Source organism: Spermophilus citellus (assembly GCF_964194105.1).
Source record: "Spermophilus citellus genome assembly, chromosome: 13".
NCBI lineage: Eukaryota > Metazoa > Chordata > Mammalia > Rodentia > Sciuridae > Spermophilus > Spermophilus citellus.
The window spans coordinates 11,986,093-11,998,897 of record NC_138193.1 but is presented as its reverse complement, the minus strand read 5'-3'; the positions used below and the strand labels follow the sequence as shown (position 1 = coordinate 11,998,897).

The following is a 12,805-nucleotide window of genomic DNA, read 5'->3' as shown; positions in this document are numbered from 1 at the left end:
TTCAGAAAAAATAGGGGCATAGAGAGAAGGGATAGGACCAAAACAAGACCGAAATCCATCTGGGCAAACAAGTCCCGTAGCTCCAGCATCTGGAGCACATGGTATGGTGAGGCTCTCTCCAAAGGGCTCGGGTTGCTCCTCCTTTGTGGCCTCATTGGTTGCAACCCAAGTGGCCTTTATGTTGGCTTGTCTCTGCTCGGTTCCTGCAGCTTTCCCTAGGATGATGTCCCACATTATAGACATTTCTTAATCTTGGGGTTCTCCGCTGCTGCTTGGGCTTCCTCCTGAAATCGCCACCCTTGCCACCTCAGGGAGTGCCCACAGGGACTCCAACCGGCTGCACTTTACCTGGCTTCCTAGGCCTTCCTTTGAAACCTTGGTGGAAGCCTCCATGACCCTCTGACTCCAGCATCCTGCATTCCTGCTCAACCAGCACCACATGGTTGATGCCCAGGTCTGCCGCCATCTCAACAGTAGCCAAGCCTCCAGGGTCCCTGGCTGCAGCAGCCTCTGAATGACAGGGTGGCTGAGCACGTTGAAAAGACTCCTAGGTCTCCTGGTGAAAGAAGGGTGCCCCAGTGGTCTCTCTTCCAGATAATTTTTACTTTTACTTCCTTGAGTCTGAGATGGGTGCGGTATTACCATTCCCGGGATGCCTCCAAGCCATCTTTCTTATTATCTCTGTGCAAAGTCTTTAGCATTTCTGTAGTGGCAGTAAAGTCTTTAACAACTCCAACTTCCTCAGCTCCAGTTTTACTCCCACATTTCAAGTCCAAGTTTTTCAAATCTTTCTGCTCTGCTTTCTGCTCCTGATTATCACAATTGGCTAAAAGCTGCCAGCAACATCCATGCCACCACCTGAATGCTATTCTGCGTAGACATTTCTTCCGCCAGATTAAGAAGTCCATCGCTTTTAAAATCAGCCTTGCGGAAAGCCTCAGGACACTAGCCAAATGGAGACAACTTCTCAACTAGAACATAATACAAATGACCTCTAGTCCAGTTACCAATTGTGTCCTCCTTTTCCTATAAACCCTCTTGAGCCTGTCTTCACTGTCCACAGTACTATTGGCATTCTGGTCTTCTGAACTCCTACCAGAATCAGCCATTAAACTCTGCTTACAAGAATCTAAAGCATTCCACTGTGCACTGCTGAACATCTCAAAATTCCTCCAATCCATTCCAAAAAGCTCCAAAAGGTTTTGAACCACATGATCAGGTTAGTGACAGCAACGACCCCACTTCTTGGTACCATTTTCTGTTTTAAGTCAGCTTTTTCGCTGCTGTGACTTAAAAACTCAACCAGAACAACTGCAAAGGAGGAAAAGTTTCTTTGGGGGCTCACAGTTTCAGGGGTCTCAGTCCATAGACAGCAGGCTCCATTCCTCAGGGCTCAAGGTGAGGCAGGACATCATGGCATAAGAGTGTGGCAGAGGGAAGTGGCTCACATGATGATTAGGAAGCAGAGAGAGATGTCCACTTGCCAAACACAAATGTATATCCCAAAGCCATACCCCCAATGACTCTCCTCCTGTAGCTACACCCCACCTGCTCCCAGTTACCAACTCAATTAATCCCATTAGGGGATAGTTAACTGTTTAGCTTACAGCTCTCACCACCCAATCATTTCCCCCTCTGAACTCTCTTGCACTGTCTCACATGTGAGCTTTTGGGGGACACCTCATATCTAAACCACAACACTATGTAAGCAGTTGTTATACTGTATTATGAAATGTTTATGAAATAATGACAAGGACAAAAAAGTCCATAGATGTTCGGTACAGACACAAACCCCCCACCCCAAATATCTGTATTTTCAATTCATTTTAAGGCTTTTTTGGAGTCTAATGCAGTCTCAGATTCTCTATGATACTTGTGCAAATATAAATCTGATAACACTTCCCTGATTTCTGGAGAAGACAGGTCTGATCCTTGCTCATAGCAGCATGAGGCAGGCAGCTCTCTTGCCAGGAAAGGAAACCTGGGACTGGCAAAACATGGCTTCGTATTAAGGTCTACTCTTCATCTCCTGTCATCTCCTGGGGGACCAGAAGGGAGAGCAGAATCTCTTCCCACCAAGTGTTCTCAGCCAAGAGCCAGAGCACGTAGCCACGTAGCCACGGCCCTCCAACTCCTTCTGCAGACCGGGTAGGATGGGCGTGTCTTCTGGCTCAGCCATCTTTCACCTGCCACCTTTCCACAGCCACATCGCTCAGTCCTGTCCCCATTCTTAGAGCAGAGTCTCTTTTAGAACCTCCCCAAATGCAGGACCTTTAACAAATGGATTTCAACATGGCTTTAAAGTCTGCTTTCTTTCTTTCTCTTCCTTCCTTCCTCCCTCCCTCCCTCCCTCCCTCCCTTCCTTCCTCCCTCCCTCCCTCCCTCCCTTCCTTCCTTCCTCCCTTCCTTCCTTCCTTCCTTCCCAATCATTGACTGAACAGGAGTATGTTTGTTCTCAAGTCAAGCATTAGGAGTGCTTTTCTCCTAACTGGTTATTCTAATGCAATTATTTTAATGAGTGGTCCCTGTGGCAGGTCACAGCTTTGTGGCTTTGCTCTTTTCAATCCAAATCAGCATGTTTTGTATTTCAAAGTTCATCACAGGCTAAACATATTGCTGCCATGCAGGAAATGGTCATTTAAAAATATGTTTTTATCAGTAATATGAGGGAAGGGTTCAAACTGTGTTCAGTGGCATGTAGATGACTATTTATTGATTTTAGACCAATAGGCAGGAGATGAAATAGCCAACACATTAAAAATTGTTATGGGAAATGGGAGAAAAGGGGCAAGCATAAACTCCCCAAATGGAAACAAGAATCAGGTAGATAGTTTGTAGACAAGGTAAACAGTAAGCATCACCTGGTTATGAGGCCAGTATTTATTCATTCAAATCAAAACTGAGAGTCAAGAATAAGTCAGGCATGGCGGTGCAAACTTGTAATCCCAGAGGTTAGGGAGGCTGAGGCAGGAGGATCGCAAGTTCAAAGCCAGCCTCAGCAATTTAGCCAGGCCCTGAGCAACTTAGTGTGACTTTGTCTCAAAATAAAATAAATAAATAAATAAAAGGGCTGGGGGTGGGGTGGGGATGGAGGGACAGGCGCAGTGGCACATTCCTGTAATCCCAGTGGCTCAGGAGGCTGAGGCAGGAGAATCACGAGTTCAAAGCCAGCCTCAGCAACAGCAAGGTGCTAAGCAACTCAGTGAGACCCTGTCTCTAAAGAAAATACAAAATAGGGCTGGGGATGGGGCTCAGTGGTCGAGTGCACCTGAGTTCAATCCCCCGTACCCCTAACCCGCCCCCGCAAAAAAAGGTTGGGGGTGTGGCACATTGGCTAAGCACTCCTGGTTTCCATCCCTAGTACCAATTAAATAAATAAATTAAATTAAATAAAGATGTACCTGTTTGGAAGGAGGAACTGTAGTGTGTAAGGATAGATAGTGAACCACGGAAGAAGTGTTCCCGCTAAACATAGCCTTTGTTTCTTATTAAGAGCAACATTCGTCAGCAACTCAGAATCCTTTGTTCTAAGCCTGAATCCAATGTTCAGTACTTAGGATGAGGAAAAATGAGTATTGAAAACTCCACCGGCCGGCAGGAGAAATAATTCCAAGTTTGGGTGCGTGATTCATGAGGAAGCATTGAGGGAGCATGGGTTATTTAACCTGAAGAAAAGAACGGGCTTTTCTAAACTACTATCTAAGGAATAATATTTTGGTAATACTCGAAATACTTCACTTTAATCTTGCACATAGAATGACTCGAGGTTTACGTGAACTTGTTAATTATGTAAAATGGTAAAATCACACAGAGCAATAGAACTGGGCTAATGATATTCAGCGTACAGAGCTCTTACATGGTTCGAACATCTTTTCACCAGTGACGTGATAGCTGAGTAACTGCAGCTAGGACGAGGGACAGTTTTTTGTATCTCCATTAAGATTCAAAGGAGGCCTGAGTTACAGAGGGAAAGGACCATGCTTGCAGCTGGGATTCAATTGCTTGGCCTCCAGGGGCAGAGGGAGGATGAATTGTAAAATCACAGCACACCCAGCACCTGCCCCGTATGCAGGAGACATGCTGCACAAGCAGGTGTGTGTCCAGCACAGCGATGGCACACGGGAGCCCCTGAACCCTGAGCACAACTCTGAGTGGCATCTCAGCCAAGACGCCAGAGCATTTGTCCAAGTCTTTGCTTCAGTTTCCCTGTGCATGGAGTGGGATCAACAGTGCTGCCTTGTGGGTTTCTTAGGAGGTGCTCACCCTGCCATTATCCTACTCGTGACTGTTCTTATACCTGCCTTAAGCGGACCTGAGAGGCACATGATCATAAGTATGGGCACAGAAAAAAAAATGCACAGTTAAAGTGAAGTTAGCTCCTTTGAAACTCTGAGTTTCCATATGCACCGTTCTCTCTGCACATTGTTTGGAATGGCATCTAGGAATGTAAGAAGGTTCAAAAATCTGCTGGCTGGAGGATCGGGGAAGAGGTCAGACAGAGTGTTCTGGGGTGGAGCCTTTGGGGGTTTTCTTTCCTCTTCCGTCTGCAACCACCCATTAGTCAGCCCTGGTTTTAATATTCCTTTATTGTGCAGAGCAGAGATTATCAGCTTATTTGTCAAACATAAGGAATAATAATAATAAAGAAAACACTGGGAATGATTCTCGGATGGCAGAGGAGGTTGTGATACATGATAACATCTATGTGAATACCAAATGGAGTCATTAGGATCTGCACTGCTGGTAGGAGCGCCAACTGAATGTCTAATGATGGGACTCTTAAAATAATGCATTACTTAGGATGGAAGAAAGTGGGGCGCTTAATTTTTCAGTTGGTTTATTGCAGCCCTTAACAAGTGTGGCTGCTAGTAAGGAGACAGTTAAATTAAACTCATGAATATCTGTTACAATTTTTAAAATATAAAATTGAGACCAAAGCCTCGTGTTGCCGTTTGTACCCGTGCCCTGAAAGGCACACAGCTCCCCTCTCTTCCCGAGTCTGAAGCTAGGAAGGGAACCCAGGAGAACCAATGAGACAAACCATCCCTGGGGTCCTTCTTCCTTGGCACGTGCTAATGACTGTCATCCAAAATGAGAAGAAAAGAAACTGTGAACGGTGCTGTGATCTTGATTTCTGAGCAAGAAAGAGGGAGGGCAGAAGGCAGGCACGAAGCACAGGGACAGAGCGGGCACATGCCACTGTCGTCGATTGTGTGTATGGATGGTCACTGTCACTGTGAGGGGGGTTACGGAAGTTTCTGGGAGGAGCAGGGTTAGGCTGGCAGGGACATGAGCAGCATCTCCAGGACAACTCCGTGACGACTTGGACACTGGTAGGGAGCAGGAGCAGCAGAGCCCTCCTGGGTAACTTCCCATCATTGGATTTCACAAAGTTGTAGGTGGGCAGTGCAGTCCCACCCTTGAATGCTGCCACAGGGAGCATAGTTTCAGAGAGGAGTCGCAGTGTCAGAGAGGAGAGAATGGGAGGAGGAAAATCAGGAGGGTGACAGCCACAGACAATAGGGCAAGAAGCCTGGGAAGAAGGGGAAGAAGCCAGAGGTGGCAGCAGCAGAAGGGAAAGCAGAGGGAGTAGAAGTCAGAATGTGGGCCTGCAGGCCCCGGCTGCCATCCTGCAGTCGCCGTGGTAGGAATGATGGTGCTGGTTATGTGGAAAGGCCTAGAACTCTGGACCTACGAGACACCCGGGAGAAGGAACCAGCTGGATCACATCAGCATTGCAGAGCCTTGAAGGATCCAAGCTTGTAGGACTGGCCACAAGGGAAGTGGGGATCCTGGGGAATCAGGAAAAAGGCAGAGGCAAAGATTATTATGGAAGAAACCAAGGAAAACAAAAATGGAACAAATTACCAATATTGCTCACACTGAAAAAAATTGGGTAAGTGAAAAGGAAGCTTTTTAAAAAAAAAAAAAATTTTTTTTTTTTTTAGTTGTAGGTGGACACAGTACCTTTATTTGTTTTATGTGATACTAAGGATGGAACCCAGGGCCTCACACATGCTAGGCGAGCGCCCTACCTCTGAGCCACAACCCCAACCCAGGAAGCTGTCTTTTAATTAACAACCACACAAATGCATCGAAACTAGAGCATTCAAGGTTCGCATTTCGGGGCCTGATATTGCTGTTTCAACTGGTATTTGTCTCCAAGATGCTGAGAGGAAAGGGTGTAAAATAAATTAATTCAAAAATCAGATGAACAGAGCCACAAGCCACAGTGCAGTTTTGGGTGGACTTTTTTTATTTATTTATTTTTTCTGCACTCTAAATGTAACCAAGTAGAATTCGTTTACAAGTGCCGTCAGGAATGAAGGGTTTAGCCTTTAATAGAAGTCGTGCATTTTACTATAAAGATGGGACACGATATCCTTGCATAGTTATTCCCTAGAGACCCAGAACCTCTGTCGCATTGTGTACTGAGCACGGAGGAGACATGTGTGGACTCAGACAGAATGGACCAAGGATTCCTCCAGGAAGGTCAATGGCTTGGGGAACTCATGGCTTCCACTCTCAGGATAGCATCAGGTGGGAAGTCCATCAGAAATAATATACCAGTTTGCAGGAAGGCAGAACAAGTGAGGGAGAATGCAGAAGAGTTTTCAGATGCTGGATAAAATTAGAAAAGAAGATGTGCAAAACAACTGATTAAAACTTGGCCACTTTAAGCAAAGGATGAGATGGTGTTGAGTTCTTCATGTAGAGAAGCGCTCTCTGCTGGGAATGTCTTAAAAGGATGTCAGTTGAAGGAGATTAATATGTCAGAGAAGATAAATAGAGATTCCTATAGTATCTTTAGGAAGAAGATTTGTAATTGGTAGTATCAGCAGATTGTTAGAAATTGTAAAACTGGGCATTTCACTATTCAAAGAGATGTAATTCAGGATACGGATCTGTGGGTTATCTCTTAGGTCACGTGAAGATACCCCAGACCTGGGAGATAAGCCTGTGGCATGGAAAGACTAAAGTTAACTTGGAGAACAATCTGTCACACCGGGTGTCAACATAGCATGGTACAACAAGCACTTCAAAATCTAGTTTAGAAAAACTCATTAAATTCATACATGATTTTACTTGTGGGACTTACACCTAATAGTTATCTGTTGCTTAGTGGAAGCCTGAGTAGGGGTTGTTATTATTTATGTTCTAATTTCCTGAGCTGGATTTTTAAAAAAGAGAGAATTTTGTATGTTAAGCAACTGTAGGTTAAGCATCCCTAATTCATAATTGTGAAATCCAGAATGGTCCACATTCTGAAACTCTTTGAGCATCAACATGATGCCCCAAGTCTGATAGTTCATTGTGCTTAAACTTTGTTTCGTGTAGGAAATTATCAAAAATATCGCAGACAACTACCTTCATGCTGTATATATAAGGTGTGGATGAAACATAATTGAATTTCATGTTTAGACTTAGGTCTCATCGTCCAAATATCTCATTGTGTATTTGCAAATATTCCAAAATCTGAAAAAAACAAAATCTGAAATCTGAACCCCTTTGGGTACCAAGCATACTAAATAAGGGGTATGCAAATTGGACTACTTTGAGAATGCTTTGATCAGTGCCTACCATTTTCATGATTTTCCTAAATGAAGGTGATTTATATATTTCATTATGGTTCAAATAGTCATTTTTTATTTTTTTTCACACACTCAACAAATACAGAGTCTTACTATTGCCAAGCACTAACCCACATGCTAGAGATGAAGCAGAAAGCGTCTGACCACATAGCACTGATTTCAAGATGCGCATTTGCTTGCATTTTAACATTTCTAAAATTGGAATGTGTCTCACCATGTATGAGTCATAACTGGGTGGGAGAAGTTTTCTTCTTTCTAAATGATACACAGGATTGTGATGTGTTATACTGGTACCATCTGAGAATCGTTGGAGTAGGATGCAATGACACAATTGTAATACAATTATGTTTTCACATCTGTATGCTGGGGTACCTAAGCAACTATTTTTACTTATTCATATTTATTAGAAAATTGAGTTGCTTTTTCTGAGAAGCTCATTTTTGTGCCTCTGGGGCCCGGGTAAAGCATGGCTCCACTATAGAATTCTTTGTGTGTCCTTGGTAATTGGAAATCAAGAGAAAAGAAGGAAGGAGAAGGACTTAGAAGGGAAGAAGGAGAGGAAGGGAATTTGAATTAGTAGATCAAGCAGAAGTTAGAAGACTACATGCTAAACTGTGCTATATTTCTTCCCTAATTACACACAAGAGGTTTTTCAGACAGTTTAATCATCTCGGTGTTTGTGTTATGTGGGATGGATGTTGGCCGTGTGTGATGTGTGTATTCATATCTTGTATCGCTGTTTTTTTTCTTTGTTTTGTTCTGTGACTAAAATCAGTTTAATTACTTTATAATATTCCTTTAAGAAAATCCAATTATGAGTGTCTGGATTATTCAAGAAAAGTTACATGCAGAGGTGATTCTTCCCTTTGAACACAGAGTCAACATAGGACTTGCTCAAATGAGATGTTTAAAATTGACTTTGATTCACAAAGAGTCAGTTTACATAAAGTTTTAAAAGCGGGCGCCTGTCATATAAAATGAGCACCCCTGCATTGAGGAGATACAACTGAATCGTGGGCTCCGTGACAATAGAACTCAGCTAACTAGACTCAGACACACAGGAAGTTCTGTGTGTGCGTGGCACAAGCACACACGTGCATATCTAAAACATTATTCTTAAGAGTCTCCCACTGGGAATTAGAGTTTATCACTCATTGATTTTGAACAAATGTTCAATTTCTCTGTCCATAAAAGAGAAATGATTATTTCTTTCATTATGTGTGTGTGTATATATATAGCATGTCAGTACTAATTCTGGTGTGTGACTTCCAGATTTTAAGAATTTATAGGGCTATAAATTATTTATACTGTTTATTAAAGTTTATACTTTTTTAAGTACAAGAGCTTACAGTTTAAACAGTCATGAGCTAATATACTTCCAAATATATACGAAATCTATATTTGATGAATAGCATTAATGACCACCACACACAGAGTTCTTTAGGAGCAATTAGGAAGGACTTTTATGTCAAACTGGGGAGAAAATTACACCCAAGCTGAGACTTACAGGATGTACAGAGGCAGAGGGGAGGACACTTGCAAAACCTGGAAGTGCACAGGAGAACAGAAAGAGGCTGCAACATGGGTATGACAAGAGTTAAAACAGATGTCTCTGGACCCAGATCATGAAACCACTTCTTTGCTGTGACGAGCAGTTGGCCTTTCATTCTAAGGGCACTACCATCAAAGTGTCTCAGACAAGGCAGTGAGTGACATGATCTGATGGGTATTTTAGAACGATCACTATGGCTACAATGAGAGAATCCTCTTGTATTGGTTAGCTTGACATTACTGTGATGAGATACCTGAGGCAATTAACTTATCAAGGAAAAAATAAAGAAAAAAGGTTTATTTGGGCTCACAGTTCTGGAGGTTCTAGTCTGTGATTGGTGGCCCAATTGTTTTGGGCCTCTGGAAAGAGCAACACATTCCTGATAGGACCGTGTGGCAGATCAGATCACTTATATCTCATGAACCAGCAAGGAGAAAGAGAGAGGATGAGCCAGGGTCCAGAATCCCCTTGAGAGGCACACCCCCATGACTTGAAGACCTCCCTTTTGGCCCCCTTCTTAAAGGTTCACAGCATCTCCCAATGGCTCCACCCAGGAACTAAGCCTTTAACACGTGACCCTTGAGGGACACTATGTCTGTTCAAACCCCACACCCTGGGGAGAGAGCAGATGCAGGGAAACATGTTGGAAGACATCGTTGCAGCCAGGAGATCAGAAAAAATGGAAACACGCTCCTCTAGACGCTGCAGGAATGGCGGATTCCAGCCTGACGCCCAGGTTCCCAGCCTGGGCAGCTGGAAGAGTGGGGGTACCATGCTCAGAAATAGTGACCACATGAAGAAAAGCAGGTGAGGTGACAAGGTCCCCTTTGGTCATGGAGAGAGGGCAGAGCAGGGTTTAGCAGAACCTACTGGAGCAGGAGAGAAAGTCTGGTGGGGAGACGGATGGCTGCAGAGCCCAGGGCCCCAGGCGAGGCCACGGTCAGCCGGGTGACATTAGATTTCCTCCAGCCCAGCTACATAACCCGTGTCTGGAGGAGACCCAGGGCAGAGGAGAAGGGGACTCCAACAGCCAGGCAGAAAACATGGGAAGACAGGGCCAGGGTCCCTCAGAGAAATGAAGGCAGAAGAGGGGGAAGAAAATCCCCATCAAAGGTGGCCCTGCCTTGTTTCTTGGGTGCCATGACATCAGGGAGACTTTTTGCAATAGGTTTATAGCCAAATGACATGAGCACACACATATGCGCACATGCACACACGCACACACACGCACATATACATGCACACACGCACACACCCCATACACACACACGTGCACATGGTTTCTGTGGACCTGCCTGGAGCAGGGACACGCGTTCACGAGTCTGTAGCTCATCCTGCAAGCACTGTCCCCTCTGTGGGTTCCTGGAAGGGACCTGCCGTCAGAAGCTTGTCAGACCCGTTCCGTGGAGAGCGTCCAAACCCGCCAGACAGCCTTTCGTCACGGCATTTCCCCCTTTGACTGTACCCATGGCTACCGCTCTGTTCCTGCCCAGAGCAGCTTTAGCAGCTGCTGGGCCCACATTGCCAACATCCTGTGACCTTCAGAGAATCCAGGCCCGGCCACCCAGACACATCCAGTCAGTAAGCAGCCACTGTATCCAGGACCCACTGTGTCCTGCTGGGCTTGCACCAGCCCGCGGGAGCTGTGAGCCCTTCAGCTGCCTCCCCAAATGCTGAGCAGGCTTTCCTCTCCCCGGACCCCGAAAAACATCAGGGCAGCAGTGACCCCTTGGTCTCTGTAAGGAAAGAGGACCAGGAAGGTACTCCTGCATGGGCCCTGTGTAAATCAACCAGAAGAGGAGCCGGGGCCCCCACGAATCTCAGAGCTCCATATTTAGATTGGAAAATGTGTCAAGTTTGAGATCCCCAGTGGAGGTGACCCAAACCAGATCACCCAAACCAGATGGCCAGCCTTTTAGCAGTCTCCATGTACACCCCCAAAGCTGTGCGTTCCCCGGGATGGTTATCTGACCCAAGTGGTGATTGGGCTGGAACTGCAGGACCCGTGGGAGGACTTCCACCAGGGACCACTGTGCTACAACACCAGACCCTGTCTCCAGGCCGGGGTGTAAGTCACAGCCTCTCCACGGGGTTCCTGCTTTTCCTACATTTGAATTAAACTTCTTCTAGGGCCTTGATATCCTGTCACAGCCACACTGCTGTGGGCACCCTGTGACCTAGAATCTTTATGGGATCCCTGTGCTGCAGTTAAGTGGTTACTGGTGCAGCGGGGTTTAACAACAAAGCCCCCCCAGATCCACTTCAGAACACGCCCAGTCCTGACTTCTGAGAGTCCACATAGCTCCGTCATTTCCAAACATGCCTTCAAAATACCCGGAGACGTTGGCCTGTTCTCCCAGAGTCCCTATCTGATTAAAAAGAGGGGGATTTGCTTTTATTTACTTCACAAGGACTTGACTTATTTCTGGGCCACAAACTTTGACTCGGGCCCCACGGATATTGTGCAGCAGGCGACCCGGTGTTTCCATGCGAGCCGCTGTTATTAAAAGTGCTAAACGTTGAGCCAGTTGTGTGGTCTGCAGCCTTCAGAACTGGGCTTTCTTCCCCCAGATCCTTGTCTCAGCGATATTTCTTTCATGATAACATTTATTTATCAAAGTTTATGCTACTTTGACTTTTTATAAAATACCAGTGAAGATAAATGGATCGATTGACCCCAGGAGGAGTTTATTTATCCCTTTAGTCACACTTCAGTGGCAAAATCAATACCCTTCTGAAATATCTGATATTACAGCTGTGCCAGTAAATAGTGACATTCCTGAGCTCTGTGCGAGGGGAACTGAAATTTATTATCAACTTAGATTTTTTAGTAGCGGTATTGATTTTCCTGGAGATGCTTGTGAATTTTTATTTATCTATAGCTGAGCAAGTGACCTTTTTTCCCAAAACTGCAGTGTAAACTTGCCAAGATCAGGGGAGTCAGGACGGGTGCCCACTGGTGAGTGAGAGGTCAACGAAGGAAAAGGAGGAATCTTTATTTTCCCCCAAAGTGGACTTTTTAATTTTCTTATATATTCAGCATTTTGCATTCGTTTTTTTTGTGTTGCCAAGAACCAGACGTGTCCAATCCACAAGTCCTCATTAAAGACTTCTGTATGTGGCCCTGTGAGGAGTGCTCCAGACGAAGTGGCATTGCCTTGGTCTCGAGGGTGAGGTTAGCCTAAGCAGGAGTTCCAAGGAGGAAGAGGAGCTGAGGCAGGAAGCAGGAAGAAGGCTGGGCTGCTGGTGGAGAGGAGGAGGAGGGAGGTTGTGCCCTATTGGAGTAAGAGACAGAAGTGGCCAAAGTGAGACCATTGCTCAGTAGGGCCTTCAATTTCAGGCCTGGGGGACAGTGGAAGCTGTTTTAGAATTTTAAGCTGAGTTGAAAACGTAATATTAGAAAATGGTAGGAGGTCAGCAGGGTAGATAACTGGAAGAGGCTCCCTGAGGGAATGTGCATGCTCAGGAGCTGGATGCAAGGATACAGGCCAGATTCATCCATTGACTGGGAAATGTCAAAAAGTCATTCTTCATGGCTGAGTAATACTCCACTGTGTGTACTTACCACATTTTCTTTGTCCATTCATCCGTTGGACACCTTAGCTATTGCAAATTGTGTTGCTAGAAACATTGATGTGGCTGCATCACTGCAGTGTGCTGA

At 45.2% G+C, this 12,805-nt stretch overlaps 1 protein-coding gene across 1 annotated transcript in view; it reads left to right on the top strand.

Annotated features, from left to right (window-relative positions):
- Positions 1 to 12,805, top strand: part of AFF3 (ALF transcription elongation factor 3) — a 502,728-nt gene that overhangs the window by 178,804 nt on the left and 311,119 nt on the right. The window lies entirely within an intron of this gene.